Source organism: Pseudorca crassidens, chromosome 16 (genome assembly GCF_039906515.1).
Source record: "Pseudorca crassidens isolate mPseCra1 chromosome 16, mPseCra1.hap1, whole genome shotgun sequence".
Taxonomy (NCBI): Eukaryota; Metazoa; Chordata; class Mammalia; order Artiodactyla; family Delphinidae; genus Pseudorca; species Pseudorca crassidens.
In genome coordinates, this window is record NC_090311.1 from 81,899,040 (window position 1) to 81,918,412 (window position 19,373).

The 19,373-nt window shown below is 44.7% G+C and overlaps 1 long non-coding RNA gene across 1 annotated transcript in view; it reads right to left on the reverse strand.

Moving 5' to 3' along the window:
* LOC137209422 (uncharacterized) overlaps positions 1-17,541 on the reverse strand; it is a 32,187-nt gene extending 14,646 nt beyond the window's left edge. The window contains exons 1-2 of the long non-coding RNA XR_010936055.1: positions 12,836-17,541; positions 6,802-11,675 (exon numbers count right to left, since the gene is read on the reverse strand). This is a non-coding gene — a long non-coding RNA (uncharacterized lncRNA). The remainder of the gene's footprint in view (positions 1-6,801; positions 11,676-12,835) is intronic.
* Positions 17,542-19,373: the final 1,832 nt, after the last annotated feature.

A 19,373-nucleotide genomic window follows, 5' to 3' on the forward strand; every position in this document is an offset into this window, starting at 1 on the left:
AAATAACGTATGCTAACACATATATATGGAATCTAAAAAAAAAAAAATCGTTCTGAAGAACCTAGGGGCAGGACAGGAATAAAGATGCAGATGTAGAGAATGGACTTGAGGACACGGGGAGGGGGAAAGGTAAGCTGAGATGAAGTGAGAGAGTGGCATGGACATATATACACTACCAAATGTAAAACAGATAGCTAGTGGGAAGCAACCGCATAGCACAGGGAGATCAGCTCAGTGCTTTGTGACCACCTAGAGGGGTGGGATAGGGAGGGTGGGAGGGAGACGCAAGAGGGAGGGGATACGGGGATATATGTATATGTATAGCTGATTCACTTTGTTATAAAACAGAAACTAACACATCATTGTAAAGCAATTATACTCCAATAAAGATGTTAAAAAAAATGACCCCAAAAAAAAGAGATGGGAATTTGTAATATGATTATGTTGAAGGAGAAGGGGACATTACAGCACCTTCCTATTTAAGGTAAACATTTTATATCTTATCACATATAGATGGCACATTTGTCACTGACTCTAAATAAAGCCTTTAAAATCTACATACCATAGACAAAAACATAATTGGTTTTTGGGCCAAGCGCAGTAGGTTTGAAAATGATGTTCTTTTTATTGTGCTTTAAATCATTTAATAAACGAAAATACATAACTAAAAAAAACCAAGATATATTTGGAGGGAAAAAAGACTGGGCATACAACCAGGATTTGTAGCAAAGTTAATACACACCTTTTTTTTTTTTAATTGGACTATAATTGCTTTACAATGTTGTGTTAGTTTCTGCTGTACAGTGAAGTGAATCAGCTGTACTGATACATATATCCCCTCCCTCCCACCCCCCATCCCACCCATCTAGGTCATCACAGAGCACGGAGCTGAGCTCCCTGTGCTATACAGCAGCTTCCCTCTAGCTATCTATTCTACACATGGTGGTGTATGCATGTCAATCCTAATCTCCCAGATTGTCCCACCCTCCCCTTCCCGCCCTGTGTCCACATGTCCGTTCTCTATGTCTGCGTCTCTATTCCTGCCCTGCAAATAGGTCCATCTGTACCATTTTTCTTGATTCCACATATATGTGTTAACATACGATATTTGTTTTTCTCTTTCTGACTTACTTCATTCTGTATGACAGACTTAAGGTCCATCTACATCTCTACAAATGACCCAGTTTCGTTCCTTTTTATGGCTGAGAAATGCAAATCAAAACTACAGTGAGGTATCACCTCACACTGTCAGAATGGCCATCATCAGAAAATCTACAAACAATAAATGCTAGAGAGGGTGTGGAGAAAAGGGAACCCTCTTGCACTGCTGGTGGGAATGTAAACTGATACAGCCACTATGGAGAACAGTACGGAGGTTCCTTACAAAACTAAAAATAGAACTACCATACGACCTAGCAATCCCACTACTGGGCATATACCCCGAGAAAACCATAATTCAAAAAGAGTCATGCACCCCAGTGTTCATTGCAGCACTATTTACAATAGTCGGGACATGGAAGCAACCTAAATGTCCAACGACAGATGAATGGATAAAGAAGATGTGGTCCATATATACAATACACACCTTTATTTTACTTATTTATTTTGTCTCCCATGGTGCCTTCAAAATACATTTATGGAAGTAGCTTCCCCCATCTCTGCATGGAGACATGGCCAGAGCCCATGACCCCTCTGCTCACTCTTCAATCACAGACGGCTGTACACTGTTACATCACAAAGCCAAGGTTAGTTTAGTAATCTGTGTCCATGGTAAGAGATGGACAAACCTTTCAGCCCCCGTTCAGAGTCCTCCCTTTCTCCCTTGCTTAACTGAGCCAGGCCTGCGATTTGGGGAGGAAGATGTGATAACCTCCTCTGCTCGTTCACCAGCTGCAGCTGGAGCTCCGCCCTGCAGGGGAGTGGATTTTCCCCGGGTGGGTCGCTTCCTGTCCTCTGGGCCTGACACATAGTGAAAGCAAACTCTTTCTTCCAAGAATCCATTTCACGAGCTTTTGTTTTAATTCCTGAGGCCTCTCACCTAATTCTCATGCTTTGAATCCTGCACTCTGTTCTCCCAGGCTGCTGCCCTGTCCACTCCACACAGTTTCATGCAGCTGCAGACTTTTTCCAGAAGCTTCTCCTGGGCAGGACTTATAAACACCTCCTGACAGCTCTGTCCCTGTGTGGTCCACTCTGGTCAGCAGGACATACTCAGGGATCCTTGGCCTTGAAGCTCCCAAGGCCTCAGCACAGACCTGACTCCGCCACTGGTAGTGAACCTGCCTCTCACCCTCTACATTTCCTAGGAAGTGTCAGACCCTGTTCCAAATGGGCTCCAGCTTCAGTAAACACACGTGGAGCCCATGAAACTCCTGACCGTAACCTTGGGCGGGGTGGTGGGAGCAGATTTGGAGACAGGGCATGGCATGAAGCCCCCTCCTCTGGACACACTCTGATCCCCCCTTTTTCTTTTTTGATTATCGTAATATACATAACGTACATTTTACCATTTTTAGGTGTACAGTTCAACTGTATTAAGTACAATCACATTGTTGGGCAACCATCACCATCACCCATCTCCAAAATTTTTTCATCTTCCCAAACTGAAACTCTGTACCTTTCACAATAAGTCCTCAACCCCGTACCCCCCAGCCCCTGGCACCTACCATTCTGTTTTCTGTGTCTATGAATCTGACTGCTCTGGGTACCTCTTATAAGTAGTATCATATAGTCCTTTTGTGTCTGGATTATTTCGCTCAGCGTAATGTCCTTCAGGTTCATCCATGTTGTAGCGTGTGTCAGAATTTCCTTCCTTTTTTTTTTTTTTTTTTTTTTTTTGCGCTATGTGGGCCTCTCACTGTTGTGGCCTCTCCTGTTGCGGAGCACAGGCTCCAGACGCACAGGCTCAGCGGCCATGGCTCACGGGCCCAGCCGCTCCGCGGCATGTGGGATCCTCCCGGACCGGGGCACGAACCCATGTCCCCTGCATCGGCAGGCGGACTCTCAACCACTGCGCCACCAGGGAAGCCCTTTCCTTCCTTTTTAAGGTTGAATAATATTCCCTTGTATGGATAGACCACCTTTTGTTTATCCATTCATCCATCCATGGACACTTGGGCTGCTTCCACTTTTCAGCTATGGTGAATAACGCTGCTATGAACATAGGTGTGTAAATATCTGTTCTGATTCCCCTTTTATACCCTTGAACTTTTCTAAATTTTGCCCATGTAGGTTTCATTCTCACATTCATTTTGTTGTTTGATGCCCATTGCATTGGTACCTCAGTCAAAACTCAGACAGGAAGAAATTCATCTTAACATTCTGCTACAGTAAGACTCGAAGGTAACCTTAAGCTCTAAGCAAAGTCCTGTAACTTTAGGCATCATTCCAGACAGGTCTTGTCACTCAGGGAAAAGGAGCCAGAGTGAAAAGGCCTCCAAAGCTCATGACTCCTTTTTCCAGTGGAGGTTTTCGGTACAGATTTGTCCTGGTAAGCTCCTCAAGAAATAGAATGCAAATGCTAGCACAGGGTTTACATACAATCCAGCGATTGCACTCTTAGTTGTACACCCAGGAGAAATGAAAACGTGTCCACACAAAAACTTGTGGACAAATGTTCATAGCAGCATAATTCAGAATAGCTGAAAAGCAGAAGAAACTCAAATGTCCATCAACTGACAAATGGACAAAATGTGTGATATCCAGCCAATGAACTACTTACTATTCAGCAATAAAGTCAATGAAGTATTGATACAATTTATGATATACTGAGCCTCAAAAACATTATACTAAGTGAAAAAAGCCAAACACAAAAGCCCACATATTGTGTGACTCCATGTATATGAAATGTGCAGAAAAAGCAAATCCATGGAGACAGGAAGTTGATTAGCGGTTGCCTTAGGCTGGTCGGTGAAAGTGGAAAGTGACTGCAGATGGACACAAATAGAAAGAAAGGGCTTCTTTCTGCGGTGATGAAAATGTTCTAAAATTGGATTGTGGTGATGATTGCACAACTGTCATTTTACTGAAAATCACTTACTTTAAATGAGTGATTTTTATGGCATAACAATTATACCTCAATAAAGCTGCTTTAAAATATAATTCAAGGACTTCCCTGGTGGCACAGTGGTTAAGAATATGCCTGCCAATGCAGGGGACACGGGTTCGAGCCCTGGTCCGGGAAGATCTCACATGCCGCGGAGCAACTAAGCCCATGCGCCACAGCTACTGAGCCTGCGCTCTAGAGCCTGCGAGCCACAACTTCTGAAGCCCGCGCGCCTAGAGCTCATCCTCTGCAACAAAAGAAGCCACCGCAACGAGAAGCCCACACACCGCAAGGAAGAGTAGCCCCCGCTCACTTCAACTAGAGAGAACCCGCGCGCAGCAACGAAGACCCAACGCAGCCATAAATTAATTAATTTAAAAATATATATATATATAAAATTCAAATATTTAACAATTATAGCTCCTGACATAATCAAAACACAGCCTTAATTAATTATTGCACAGAATTAAAGACTGGAACTGTCTATGGCAAAATGTTCATAGTGACTATCTCTGGCAATTAGGACTCTTTTCTTTTGGCTTATATGTGTTTTACAAACTTTCTTCATTGAACATATGACTCCTAACAATAAAAGGGGTGTGTATGTGTTTTAAATAAAAGGCATGGGTGAATTGATTGACTGATTGATTGTAAGTAGTAGTAAGTAGTTCACTGACTGGATATAATTAATTGATGGATTGATTGTAGTGGGGAAGGCGTTTCAAAATTAGATGGACAACCCACAAGCATAAAAGCACTCTGCCAAATTTGTTAAAATCTGTAAAATTTGTTAAAAGTTCTCTGTTGCAAAAACCAAACCAAAACCAAACCAATAATTAAACACAAAGTTAAAACACAGAAGGCAAATTGGGAAAACATTTGCAGAACACAATGACAGACAAAAGGATAATTTCTTTCATTTATAAAGCCCAGCTGAATCAGTAAGAAAAATGCAAAGGATGCGAATAAGCAATTCAAAGAAAAAGAAATACTGACTGTCATTTTACATATACAGAGGTGTTCAACCTCATTCACATTTTGGTGAGGGTATAAATTTGTGCAATTTTTTAAAAGGGCAATTGAACAAAATCTACCAATACCTCTTTGAAGTGTAGTTCTATAGTTTAGGACTTAGCATTTCCACTCCTAGGAAGATTTTAGTTTTGTCTCCGAGGTTTAAGAGGTCCATGTTTGGTAGCATTAAGTTAAATGACGTCACGAAGATGTTTTGGTGGCACTTTTGTAAATGAGTTGCTTCCAGAGCACCAAGAACCAAGCCGAAAACTCGTCTAGCTGTGAACACTTAGATCTGTAGATTAGTTTGTGTTCTAGATTTGTGAGTTGAGTGACAAGCACTTGAACAAAAACGTAGCATTTAAAAATTTCTTTATATTAGATAAAATATGGTACTTTACAAATGGAACTCTATGCATCTTTAAAAATTACTAGATTTAGATGTTCAAATGTGGAAATATCCCTAAGAACTATGAAGGGGGGCGGGGGGGAGAGCAGAAGAATGATCAGTAAAAATCCATATTGTATAACTATTAAAAAGGTAAGAATACAAACATATATAAATATGTACATATTTGGGGGGAACATAATATTGTTTACCTTTGGAAAGAGGGATTGCTGGGAAGGACGGCTATTGACTTTTCATTTTGAACCTTTCTATGCTGTTTTGCGTGTTTTAAGCCCATGTCTGTCGTTTCCTTAAAGTCCAGAAAGGTGGTCGCAAGGATTACGAGACATTTTTGTTTTCTTCTTTTTAACTTTTCTGTATTTAAAAACAACTGAATGGATTTGTAATCTAAACAGGTTATTTTCTGCTTGACCTCCGGTCACAGAGCTGCCAGATGTGGTGGTGAAGGATTCCCGCTGCCGCCAGGGCGCTGGGGCAGCGCGCACGTGCGGGCGGCCCGGCGGCCGCGCCCCGAGCATCCCGCGGTCGCCTGGGGTCGCGGGTCACACCCCTCCGCGGCGAGCGGACAGTGCGCATGCGCGGAAGGGCGGCCTGCGCGCGCCGGGCCGCGGCGAGAGGGGAGCCGGGTGCGAGCGCCGCGGGGCTGGGGCGGTCCTCGCTCGGCTCCCGATGGTTCCCCTTTCTCCTTTCTTGCGGTGATTTGCCTTCTCGTGCTGGAATTTCTTACCTAAGCCCATTCCCCAACGGGCACCCCTAGGGAGGCGAAGGCCGGGCCGGGAAAGGAGAAGAGCTGGTGGGCACACGCTTTGGGGTCCACTTGACTGTATCCTCCCAGATTTTCTCTTTCATCGATCTTTACAGAATTTGCCATGAACCTGCGGTACTCGGCTCCAGCCGGTTGATTTTAGAATGTTCTCACACTGAGTCAACATGCGTACATTTACCGAGGAAGCCAGGATAAACAGGCGTGGTGACCCCTCCTGCGAGGCGCTAGATGGCAGAAGCGCCCAGGAAATGCCTCAAGTCCCACAATGCCCAAGGAGGGGACCGCTCCCGCCCGACTGTGGCCGCCTCGGCTTCAGTGTTTAAGACCATGTCACCGAGTCGCTTTTCTCTCAACGTTCTGCCTCATGATGAAAGAAAAGGGGAGAATAAAGAGGGAGGGAGGGAGGGAGGAGTGGAGAGAGAGAGAGAAAGAAAAAGAGAGAGAGGAGGAGATGGGGAGAGAGGGAGAGAAAGAACCCACAACTTTAATTCCGTGTTGGCCTCATTAGGCCAATAGGTTCTTTTCTAGAGACTCGATTCCCCCAAGTGTTACCCTGGGGATTCTCACCTCTTGACTCTGGGTATCCTTAACGCTCTGCTCTTCTGGGCGGTGTTTGCTTCTCCACAGGATGAATGCTGTGCATCTGAGCTCTGAGAACCAGAGTTTATTCAGGATGGAGGGTGTATACAAAGGAGGGGGAACTGGGGCACAAAGAGAGGAAACTGGTCCCCATTCCTTAGCTTGCTCCCCGTTCCGGCCTCCTTTTCACACAAAGGCAGGCGTAGCTGGCAGATGCCGACGGGGACGTCCTGAGGTCTTCCACTTCCTGGTTTCAGGTTGACTCCGCATGGCTTTGTCAGCGCTCCTCTGGCAGCCCCCTGTGTTCTCGGGTCTCTTGCCCTGACCCTCGCTCGTTTGTGTGAGTCCCCACCTGCGGTGTCCCTAGCCCTGGATGTGCCCTCTCCCCGAGTCTCTCCTACGGGCCGCTATGTGCCCACAATTTCTGTCCTCTCAGTGTCTTTCCACTGTCACCTTCTCAGCTAACCCCCTTTATTTATTTATTTCACCAAAACAGTTTTTATTTCCAGGGTTTAATTGGGTATGCACACAGGCATGACACAGGTTTGGATCCATTAAGTCCTCATGCAGAATGATATTCTCCATAAAGAAGCCAGTTTCACCCAAGCAACTATCTACACACCTATGTTGCAACACTTAACATCAAATCTGGTATCTGAAGAAAAGATACACATATAATTAAATTACGTATTTTACAGAAAGATTAAAACTTCAAGTCACACAAAACTCAAAAACTGTATTAAAAGTTAGAATAGAAAACTCAGAGATCCACCTGGAATGACTAGAGAATGGAAGTTCTGTATCCACCTGTGTTAAAACTGGTAAATGTGGTGAAATTTGTTACCAGTAAAATGCATTCGTTTGCTCAATGTAAGTTATCTAATTTTAACAATATGGCATCCTAAAAACCAAACGTATTTTTATGACGAGGCACTTTCTCAGCTAACCCCATTTAAAATGAGGTTTTGTTTAGGTTATTTGTATGGAAATATGTTAACATAAATGTTTCAGACATTACATGAGATTTCTAAAAGTGTTAAAAGACAAAATAAAATGAGGTTTTGCTTCGCTCATACCTTTGGAACGTGATGAACAATCAGGCTTCTTTTGAGTGCCACCACCAGATCTCCACCTCATATGGCTCCAGGAAATCCTATGCTTTCCCGCCATTTGTTGTTACTCAGTAAACCCCTAACTTCTTGTTGGGGGATTCAAAGGGGGATTAGAAAGATTTCTTGCTTTCAGAAAGACTAAGCACACGCAACAACTAGTGAATAATTCAGGATGACATTTTAGGACAATAATGTTTAAAGTTATTTTTTAAAATAAAAGTGTAGGGACTTCCCTGGCGGTCCAGTGGTTAAGACTTCGCCGTCCAGTGCAGGGGGTGAGGGTTCCATCCCTGGAAGGGGAGCTAAGATCCCACATGCCTTGGGGCCGAAAAACCAAAACATAAAACAGAAGCAGGGAGGGAGGGAGACGCGAGAGGGAAGACATATGGGAACATATGTTTATGTGTGACTGATTCACTTTGTTGTGGAGCAGAGACTGACACACCATTGTAAAGCAATTATACTCCAATAAAGATGTTAAAATAAATAAATAAATAAATAAATAAATAAACAAAAAAAAAACCAAAACAGAAGCATTATGGTAACAAATTCAATAAAGACTTTAAAAAATGGTCCACATCAAGAAAAAAAATCTAAATAAAATAAAAAACACTTAAAAATACAATAAAAAATAAAAGTGTAATGAAACAACCATGTCTGACAACAAGGCTACTGTGGGAGATCTTACCTAAAAGCTGCACAGAAATATAGACCATTAAATGACAGGGATGCAATGATGCTTTGAACGCTTGGATGGCTGGGCTTGCAGCTCAGTGAAATGCGTTTGAGTTTCGTGAGACCAAGCAGCTCACGGATCAGTGGTTTACAGGTCGCCACCGTGGCTCTACCCAGAAGAGTCTCTGTTGAGCTTTGTTCCTAAACGAGATCTCCTGCAGTGGAGGAGAAAGACAGGAAGCTCTCGCCAGGAGTGAACATGAAGAGGAGACAGGGAAAGACTCCTTCAGGGGGTTCTGAGAGCATGCTTTGTGTAGGACAAGGCTGCTCTCATCCTGGTGCTTTCCTGCTCAAAATCATTGGCTTCTCGTTGCCTAAAGCAGCATTTCCAAAGTGAATTCCACAGAACAGCTGTGCTTCATTCCATGAAAAGAGGTTCCACGGGTTAAACCAGCACTTTTCAAACTTTAATCGGTGTATCAGTCACCTTGGGACCTTGTGAAATGAAGATTCTGATTCTGGAGTGGAGCCTGAGATTCTGCATTTTCTACCGAGCTTGCCGGTGGTGCTGATGTTTCTGGTCTGCAGACCACATGCTGAGTGAGCAAAGGATCAAAACTGGTTAAACATATCTTTTTCTTTTTTTTATTTTATTTTTGGCTGCGTTGGGTCTTCGTTACTGCGCATGGGCTTTCTCTAGTTGCGGCGAGCGGGGGCTACTCTTCGTTGCGGTGCGCGGACTTCTCACTGCGGTGGCTTCTCTTGTTGCAGAGCACGGGCTCTAGGCGTGCGGGCTTCAGTAGTTGTGACACGTGGGCTCAGTAGCTGTGGCTCGCGGGCTCTAGAGCACAGGCTCAGTAGTTGTGGCGCATGGGCTTAGTTGCTCTGCGGCATGTGGGATCTTCCTGGACCAGGGCTCGAACCCATGTCCCCTGCATTGGCAGGCGGATTCTTAACCACGGCGCCACCAGGGAAGCCCTTTTTTTTTTTTTTAAGGAATTTTAATGCCTTTAATGTGCTCATGTGTACTGTAAATCTCCAAGAGGCATGAACAGAATCCAATGTTTCCCAAATGTATGTGCTCTTGGAATCCTTTCTTCATGGAGCATCTCTGAGGAATAGGTTTTTGGGAAATGCTAATCGAAATGATAAAGCCAAGTTCTGGCATTCCAGAGATGCGTGCTGCTCTCCTACTCACCCTGTTCGCTACTCCTGCAGACTCCTGAGTTCCTAAACAAAGGCTTTGAAAGTTTTAAGTTCGCCATCAGACCCCTACATCACTCTCCTACTCACTTACTCTTTATCTGCATCTCCCCCTTTCCCTTCCTGCCTCCTGGTTCGATTCCCATCGTGCCCACTGCTCCTAAGTGCAGTGCTTCCTAAACTTCAATAAGCTTAAGAATCCACCCCCCTCACTGGTTAAATGCAGATTCCTTGGTCCCATCTCCAGAGACCCTGATTTAGGAAGTCTGGAGTGCAGCCTGAAAAGCTGCATTTCTAACAAGCTCCCGGTGACACGGATGCCACCGTCCAAGGACCACACTTTGAGATAGACTCTCCCTCACCAGAGAGGCCCCCTTTCCCACTAACTTTGGAACTTCCTAGTACTTAGCAGGCAACCACTGGATGGCTGTTTACTTTTTCTTGACTGTGTTTTATTCCCTGTAAATCTGTAAGCCTCGAGTGAAGGGACCATGACTTAATTCTTCTTTTCTAGTTGTCTAGTTCAGTACTTTGAATGAACAGCAAATGAAGGCCACCCCTCTGTGAGCCAGGCACCGGCTGCTGAGGCTGGCGGGGGCAAGATGAGCCACCTTCCCTGCTCCAGCCACATGCTTCCCCTCCTCCCGCTGAGGGGCCCAGATCGGCTGGACTTCCTTCACAGTGATGCAAGCTTTCTGGAAAAAGGCAACGGCCTGGCTCATCATCAAATTCGCTTCTTGCTTCTGGCACGTGTGCTTGTGTCGCCCAGACCCTTGGGCTGGCATAGACGCTGGCACAGACGCTGGCACAGATATTTTGCCCCTTTACCATGTATCCTGGTTACCGGTAATTGGTTTTGTTTTCATGCTCACTCCCTCCCTTCATACCCTGCAGGACCTCTGAAAGGCATACTTGTTTCCTTCTCTCTCTGTCTCTGCCTCTCTGTCTCTCTCTCTTCCCTTCCTCATATTCCTGGCTGATGCCGTGGACTGTCATAGCCTGGGTCGTCTGCCTGACTTTGAAACCCAATCACTTTGTCCTGCCTTCAACAAGGGCACACAAACGTAACTGAATGCAGACAGGTACAGAGAAAAAGTCTGTATTGCCTCCATTTTAATAAAATCCTGCCTCTTGCCATTTGGAGGTATAGCCCAACCTACGTACCAGAGATGACAGCCATAGCGAAAAATACGTAAGGCCCCTGACAAACATTTATCCATCCTCTGTGCTTGGCGCTTCAGGTTATATGAAGATGAACCAGACTTCAAGGATCTTGCAGTTTAGAAGGAGAGGCAACACAGCCACATAGAATGTGACACGTTCCATGAACAAAATATAAGTGAAGTAGGGGAAGAACTTCAAAAGAAGGAATTTTATGGGTTGAATCGTGGTCTCCACCAAAATCCACGAGTTGAAGTTCTTACCCCTTTCACCTCGGAATGTAACCATATTTAGAAACAGGCTGTTGCAGGTGTCATTATTTAAGATCGCGTCGTACTGGACTAGGGTGGCCTAATCCAATGTGCCTGGTGTCCTTAATAAAGGGGGAATTTGGAGACAGAAATGCACACAGGGAGAGTGCCATATGAATATGAAGGCAGAGACTCGGGGTGACGCCTCCACAGCCAAAGAACAACAAAGATGACCAGCAAACCACGAGAAACTAGGGGAGGGGCCTGGAGCAGAGCCCTCCTCACAGCCTCAGAAAGAGCCCATCCTGCGCTCAGGACTGTGCCGCAAATTTCCGCCACTGAAGCCTCTCATGGTCCGTGTTACCTTCTCAGAGCGGCCCTAGGAGACAGGGAGAGTTCTCGTGCCAGGCTACTAAGGAAGATTTCATGGAAGACGGAGGAGGCGGAATCCAAGCTCAGACTTAAAGAGAAGACATTCGAAGAAAAGGAAAGAGCATTAGGAAAAACAAGACAGAAAAACACTAAAAGCACTTGGGAAACTGACATGAGCTTTAGAACCTTCAGGGGGTCAGGGGAACTGGCAGAGGTAGTATTAGAGATGTCAGAGATGAGTATTGTAGGTTTGGGAAAATGTGTTTTGAATTATGACGTTATTTCTGTAATTCTGTATATAAGGCACCCAGCTATGCACGTCTTATAAATAAAATCTCATTTTTTTTATCCAGAGCATAACATAATTGCTGAACCCAGCTTTGACCATTTCACTACTGCATTTTTTTTTTTTTTCACGGTACACGGGCCTCTCACTGTTGCGGCCTCTCCCGTTGCGGAGCACAGGCTCCGGATGCGCAGGCCCAGCGGCCATGGCTCACGGGCCCAGCCGCTCCGCGGCAGGTGGGACCCTCCTGGACCGGGGCACGAACCCACGTCCCCTGCATAGGCAGGCAGACTCTCAACCACTGTGCCACCAGGGAAGCCCTCACTACTGCATTTTGAACTTGAACATTCTCAGTTTTATAGCCACTGAATGGAATTTATGATATCAGAATAAAAATTCAGGCCTTAAATTTTTTAAATAAGACAGCATCAGAAGCTTCCCTACTCACTTATCAGCAATAATAACTTTTTTGCTTCTCTTTTAAGCGCTTGTTAGTCCTAGTGCTCTAGGAAGCACAACAGGAGAAGAGTTCTGGGATGGACGTCTAAAGGCCTAGACTCAGGGAAATAGGTCATTTCAATCTAGACTTTTCTAAGTGGCAAAGCCACTCATCCCCCACCCACCCCGCCCCTGCCATACACACATACAAGGTCTCACTGTCATGTCTAAAAACAGAGAAACATCTCCATCGTTTACCTTTCAAAACTGTGGTGAGGGTAAATGAAACGAGATTTTAAAAGATGCTTACGCAGGAAAATATATGTGTTTTACCTGATTTCTTCATTTACTCCAGGGAAAGGGCAGACTACAAGGTCTTTAATATTCCTGCCACTATTAAATCCTAACCAAAGGAAGTAAATTAACTGAATTCTTACAGCACAGGTTTAGAGCAGTGGGAATTGTGTATGTGTATGGGGGCGGGGAGGGAAGTGGGCTATGTAGTGACACAGACACAGCCATACCTCTATCTGTGCCCTTAGATGGCAGCAGGGAGCTAATTCGTGACAAAGTTGGCTTCAGCCGGGCTTCTCTCTTTGTCAGAAAGGTTTCCCTTGACTTTTTACCTCAGAGATTCAACAGGATTCTCAATCGCTCTCTCTCAATCTCTCTCCTCTCCTCTCTCTTGCCCTAGGTTAAAGAAAACACCTTTTTACTACATTATGAAAAATGTCAAATGTTCACAAAGTGAGAATAATATACTGTAATGGGCCCCTGTAAAGTTTTGCCATATTTGCTTCAGTTATCCACCCATTCCTCTCTCCTTCCCTCCCTCCCACGCCATTGAATTTTAAGGCAAATCCCAGACTTCGTATGCTTTGATATGCCGTCTAAAATACACGTGCATAGGACTTCCCTGGTGGTGCAGTGGTTGAGAGTCCGCCTGCCGATGCAGGGGACACGGGTTCGCGCCCTGGTCCAGGAAGATCCCACATGCCGCGGAGCGGCTGGGCCCGTGAGCCATGGCCACTGAGCCTGCGCGTCCGGAGCCTGTGCTCCGCAATGGGAGATGCCACAACAGTGAGAGGCCTGCGTACCGCAAAAAAAAAATAATAATAAATAAGTAAATAAAATACATGTGCATATATTTCTATGACATAATGCTACTACGAAACTTAACAAAATTAATGATAACTTCTTAGAATCATATCATGTCTCTTTTCAATGTTTTTAAGCAAGAAAAATGGCAAGATTTTATATAATCTACAATTTAACCAAAAGAATACTTGAATAATAAACCAGTTCCAGTTGGGAGGTTTCTGATACAGCATTCCGTTATATAAATGGCTTTAGAGAAAAGTATAGCTGGATTGTAACTGGAAGACCTGAGGAATATTCTCCTCTATATTTTAGTCCATCTCATCACTGTTCTATGCTTCAGTTCTAGTAACCCCAGAATGGTGCTGTTACCTGGCAGGGCTCTAATGAAGATAAAAGAAACAGCATCTGTTAACCTCATTAAAGTTCACCGAGGCAGGATGGGGCTGCATGCTAGTAAATGGAGCACACAAATGTGAGGCATGTACACTGCTCTTCACGTTGAAAAGTAATCACAGAGAACCCTTTCTCCTTCAGCGCACGTACTGATACTTCAGAGCACGTGTGACACATGGAACTCCTATTAACTATGACAGGGTGGAGTTAGGTAGGAAAGACATGCCAGACACCACCTCTTAGTGACCTTGGGAGAAAATGCTAGTGCTATGCCTATAGCTGTGGGAAGAGATACATATAAATATATGTTCATGTCATTTAGATCTTTGATACCTGGAAAACAAGAATTTAGGAAAGGGAGTCTGGCTGATAACTGTTCCAGAAGAAAACAACTCAATTTGTCAGTAAATAACAAAAACCTTCATATTACCCAGCTATTCTGCTTTCAGCAACTTACCCTAAATAAGTGAACATAGATGCAGGCAAACATACACTTCTAAGGTCATCTGTGTCAGTCGTGTTTATAACCACAAACATTTTTTATATGTTCAACAACACAGTTGGTTGAATAAATTACATTACAGCATCATGATGAAATACTTTGTAGCCTTTAAAATGCACCTAGCGGGAATATATTAATATGTAAATGTTTTGACATTATCTTTAGTAAAAATAATCATGTTATAAGATAGTACAATGAGGATAATTCCTCTTTAACTATATTAGTGTATTTACACCTGCACACACACATACACATATGCACAGAGAAACAAGGTTAGAAAGATACAGAGTTAACATAATGCTAATAGTAATTATCTCTTTAAGTAGAATAATTTTTTTGCCTCTATATTTTTCTATAATGTACATACAGAACTTATGTAAAAAATTCTTTTTCTTTCTAAAATTTGAGTATCAGATCTGACAACATGGAAGACTGACCTAAAGTAGAATGCCATGTACTACCAACCCAGAGAAATAACACATACAAGGAAGATAGAAAAAGAAAACAAGTCCCTCAGAAATAGAGAGAAATTTGAAACCCAGAATGAGATGCACATGAATTGACCATGCTCATGGTTGAAGGCACCATAGAGAAGGGACCCAGCAGTAGGTACCTAAACACCAGGAGCTTGGATTTTAACGACACACAAGGACAGGAGATGAAACTTTAGGTTAAGTGGTCCACCACAAATTTTAAAAATACATAATATACCTGAACAAATGACCCCCATTCATGCAGCAGGATTAGCCCCTCAAGAACAGTCTGAAGGGGATTATGAAATAAGCATGTTTAAAATTATTAGAGAGATATTAAAAAGAAAGGAATAGAAACTATGAGGAAAGAATAAGACACTACAAAAAAAGAACAGGAAGATTTGAAAAATAGATAAAACTTACAGAAATTAAAAATAGTTATTGAAACAAAAAAATATAGATTCTCTCCTCCTAACAAGTTTAAAAGAAGGATTAAATAGTAAATTAAGTTCCAATGAAGAGATTATGAGAGATCTGCAAGACAGCATTGAGAAAATTAACCAGAAAGAGTCCAAAATGATAATAGAAAATGTGAAAAAGAGGCTAAGAGATATAGTGGATAAAATAAAAAGGTCCAAGATACATACAAAAAGGAAAAGGAAAGAATATAGATGATGAGGTAAAGGCAGTATTTTAAGAGAATAGGCTCAGAGGTTTCCTGAGTTGATGAAAGGCATGAATCCACATATCCATTGAATCCCAATGAGTCCAAAGAAATATAAACAAAAAGAAGGACTTCCCTGGCGGTCCAGTGGTTAAGACTTCGCCTTCCAATGCAGAGGGTGTGGGTTTGATCCCTGGTCAGAGAGCTAAGATCCCACATGCCTCAGGGCTGAAAATCCAAAACATAAAACAGAAATAATATTGTAACAAATTCAATAAAGACTTTAAAAAATGGTCCACATCAAAAAATAAATAAATAAATTTCTAAACCCATTTTAATGACATTGCAGGATGGCAAGAAAAAAAATCTTAAAAATAACTGGGGGGAAAAAAAGAATTTCTACAAAGGAAAAATATAAGTAGCACAATAGAGGCCAGAAGATAATGAAATATTATTTTCAAAGTGCTTCCACAAAATTACTATCAAATTAAAATTCTCTCCTCAGGTAAACTGTTATTCCAGAGTAAGAACAAAATCAAAAGGTTTAAAGACAAAGAGACTAAAACAATTTAACATCTACAGAACTTAGTAGGAAACTAATCAACCCTAGAAGAAAGAAATGGGAGCAAGAAGCAATGATAAACAAAGAATCTGGTCACCTGTGTGTAAACCTAAATGAGCACCAACTGTAACTAAACAACAATATCTAGGGGACGGGCGGGAACAAAGCGCAACTAAAAGACTGGACAACAGTAACAACATATAAAATGAGGGATTGCTAGGGTTACAGCATCCTAGGGGCTTATATCATTCCGAAGGAGGGTAGAAACACTAATTAACCTTAGACTTTAAGAAGACAGGAAAAGGCTTCCCTGGTGGTGCAGTGGTTAAGAATCTGCCTGTCAGTCCAGGGAACATGGGTTCAAGCCCTGGTCCGGGAAGATCCCACATGCCGCAGGGCAACTAAGCCTGTGTGCCACAACTCAACTACTGAGCCTGTGCTCTAGAGCCCGCGAGCCACAACTACTGACCCCGTGTGCCACAACTACTGAAGCCTGCACGACTAGAGCCAGTGCTCCACAACAAGAGAAGCCACCGCAATGAGAAGCCTGCGCACCGCAATGAAGAGTAGCACCTACTCGCTGCAACTAGAGAAAGCCCACGTGCAGCAACCAAGACCCAACACAGCCAAAAATAAATTTTTTTTAAAAAAGAGAACAAGACAGGAAATAAGGAACAACATAATGAACAACTACAAGAGAAGACTTGGTAGATATGAAACATAAAGTAAGAAGAGGAAAAAAATCCAAATCTAACAGCAAACAAAATAAGGTGCTATAGTTAAATTAATGCCAGGCAAAGACGACTCAGAGGCACAACCCCATCCCCCAAATCATTATAAATAATCATGGAAAAGCTTCCCATGCTATGGACCAGGTCTAGAATAAACTTGATAACAAAACCAGAGAAGGACGGCACAAGAAGGAAAAATTACAGGTCAATCTCATTTGTAAACATGGATGCAAAAATCCTAAATAAGATATTAGCAAAACCAAACCAGAAGTGTGTATTTTTAAAAAGGAAGGAAAACATCCTTGTATTATTCCAGGAATACACAAATAGTTTAACATTAGAAAATCCATTAACATAATCCACCATATAAACAGATTAAAGTACAGAAACTATAAGATCTTCTTAGCAGATGCAAGAAAAAGATTTGATTGAATTGACAGAATCATGATTTTAAAAAGAAAAAGTCTTGGCAAACTAGAAAGAGAAGGGAACTTCTTTAAAGAGTATATCAGGGGCTTCCCTGGTGGCGCAGTGGTTAAGAATCCGCCTACCAGTGCACGAGGCAAGGGTTTGAGCCCCGGTCCAGGAAGATCCCACGTGCTGCGGAGCGGCTGCGCCCGTGAGCCATGGCCGCCGAGCCTGTGCATCCGGAGCCTGTGCATCCCGCTCCGCAACGGGAGACGCCACAACAGTGAGAGGCCCGCGTGCCGCAAAAAAAAAACAAAAAAAAAAAAACAAAAAAGAAAACACAATGTAGAATTCTATCAAATATTGAAAGAAAAAATAATACAAGAACATTAAGAAAATTTTGAAGAAAAATGAGGTGGGAGACGGAATTAATTAGGAAGATGGCGGAAGAGTAAGACGCGGAGATCACGTTCCTCCCCACAGATACACCAGAAATACATCTACGCATGGAACAACTCCTACAGAGCATCTACTGAACGCTGGCGGAGGACCTCAGACCTCCCAAAAGGCAAGAAACCCCCCACGTACCTGGGTAGGGCAAAAGAAGGAGCTGAGCGGAGACAAAAGGATGGGGACGGGTCCTGCGCCGGCGGGAGAGAGCTGTGGAGGAGGAGGGGTGTCCACACACTGGGAGGCCCCTTCGCGGGTGGAGACTTCGGGAGGCGGAGTGGGGGAGCTTGGGAGCCGCGGAGGAGAGCGCAGCAACGGGGGTGCGGGGGGCGGGGCGGACAGATTCCAGCGCAGAGGATCGGGCCGACCGGAACTCGCCAGCCGGGAGGCTTGTCTGCTCGCCCGCCGGGGCGGGCGGGACTGGGAGCTGAGGCTCCGGCTTTTGTCGGAGCGCCGGGAGAGGACTGAGGTTGGCGGCGTGAACACAGCCTGCAGGGCGTTGGTGCGCTGCGGCTGGCCGGGAGAGAGTCCGGGGGGAGGTCTGGAACTGCCGAAGAGGCAAGAGACTTTTGCGTCCCTCTTTGTTTCCTGGTGCGCGAGGAGAGGGGATTGAGGGCGCCGCTTGGGGGAGCTCCGGAGACGGGCGCGGGCCGAGGCTAGAGGTGCGGAGCCCAGAGGCAGGCGTGAGACGCTGGGGCCTCTGCTGCCGCCACCGGGAGGCCTGTGTGCGAACGTGGGTCGCTGGCCGCGCGCCCTTCCGGGGAGCCTGTGCAGCCCGCCACTGCCAGGGTCCCGGGATCCAGGGACGGCTCCCCCGGGAGAGCGCGCGGGCGCGCCTCAGGCTGCGGCGTCTCGCCGGCCTCTGCCGCCGCGGGCCTGCCCCACACTCCGTGCCCCTCCCTGCCCCCGGGCCTGAGTGGGCCGGAGCCTCCGAATCAGCGACTCCTTTGACCCCGTCCTGTCTGAGCGGAGAACAGACGCCCTCCGGCGACCTACACGCACAGGCGGGGCTAAATCCAAAGCTGAGCCCCTGGGAACTGTGAGAACAAAGAAGAGAAAGGGAAATCTCTCCCAGCAGCCTCAGAAGCAGCGGATTAAAGCTCCACAATCAACTTGATGTACCCTGCATCTGTGGAATACCTGAATAGACAACGAATCATCCCAAATTAAGGAGCCCTGTGGATGAAAGGCTCTTGGTGCTGCAGCCAGGAGTCAGTGCTGTGCCTCTGAGGTGGGAGAGCCAACTTCAGGACACTGATCCACAAGAGACCTCCCAGCTGCACATAATATCAAACAGCAAAAATTTCCGAGAGATCTCCATCTCAACGCCAGCACCCAGCTTCACTCAACGACCAGCAAGCTACAGTGCTGGACATCCTATGCCAAACAACTAGCAAGACAGGAACACAACCCCACCCATTAGCAGAGAGGCGGCCCAAAATCATAATAAGTCTACAGACACCCCAAAACACACCACCAGACATGGACCTGCCCACCAGAAAGACAAGATCTAGCCTCATCCACCAGAACACAGGCACTAGTACCCTCCACCAGGAAGCCTACACAACCCACTGAACCAACCTTAGCCACTGGGGACAGACACAAAAAACAACAGGAACTACGAACCTTCAGCCTGCAAAAAAGGAGACCCCAAACACAGTAAGATAAGCAAAATGAAAAGACAGAAAAACACACCGCAGATGAAGGAGCAAGATAAAAACCCATCAGACCTAACAAATGAAGAGGAAATAGGCAGTCTACCTGAAAAAGAATTCAGA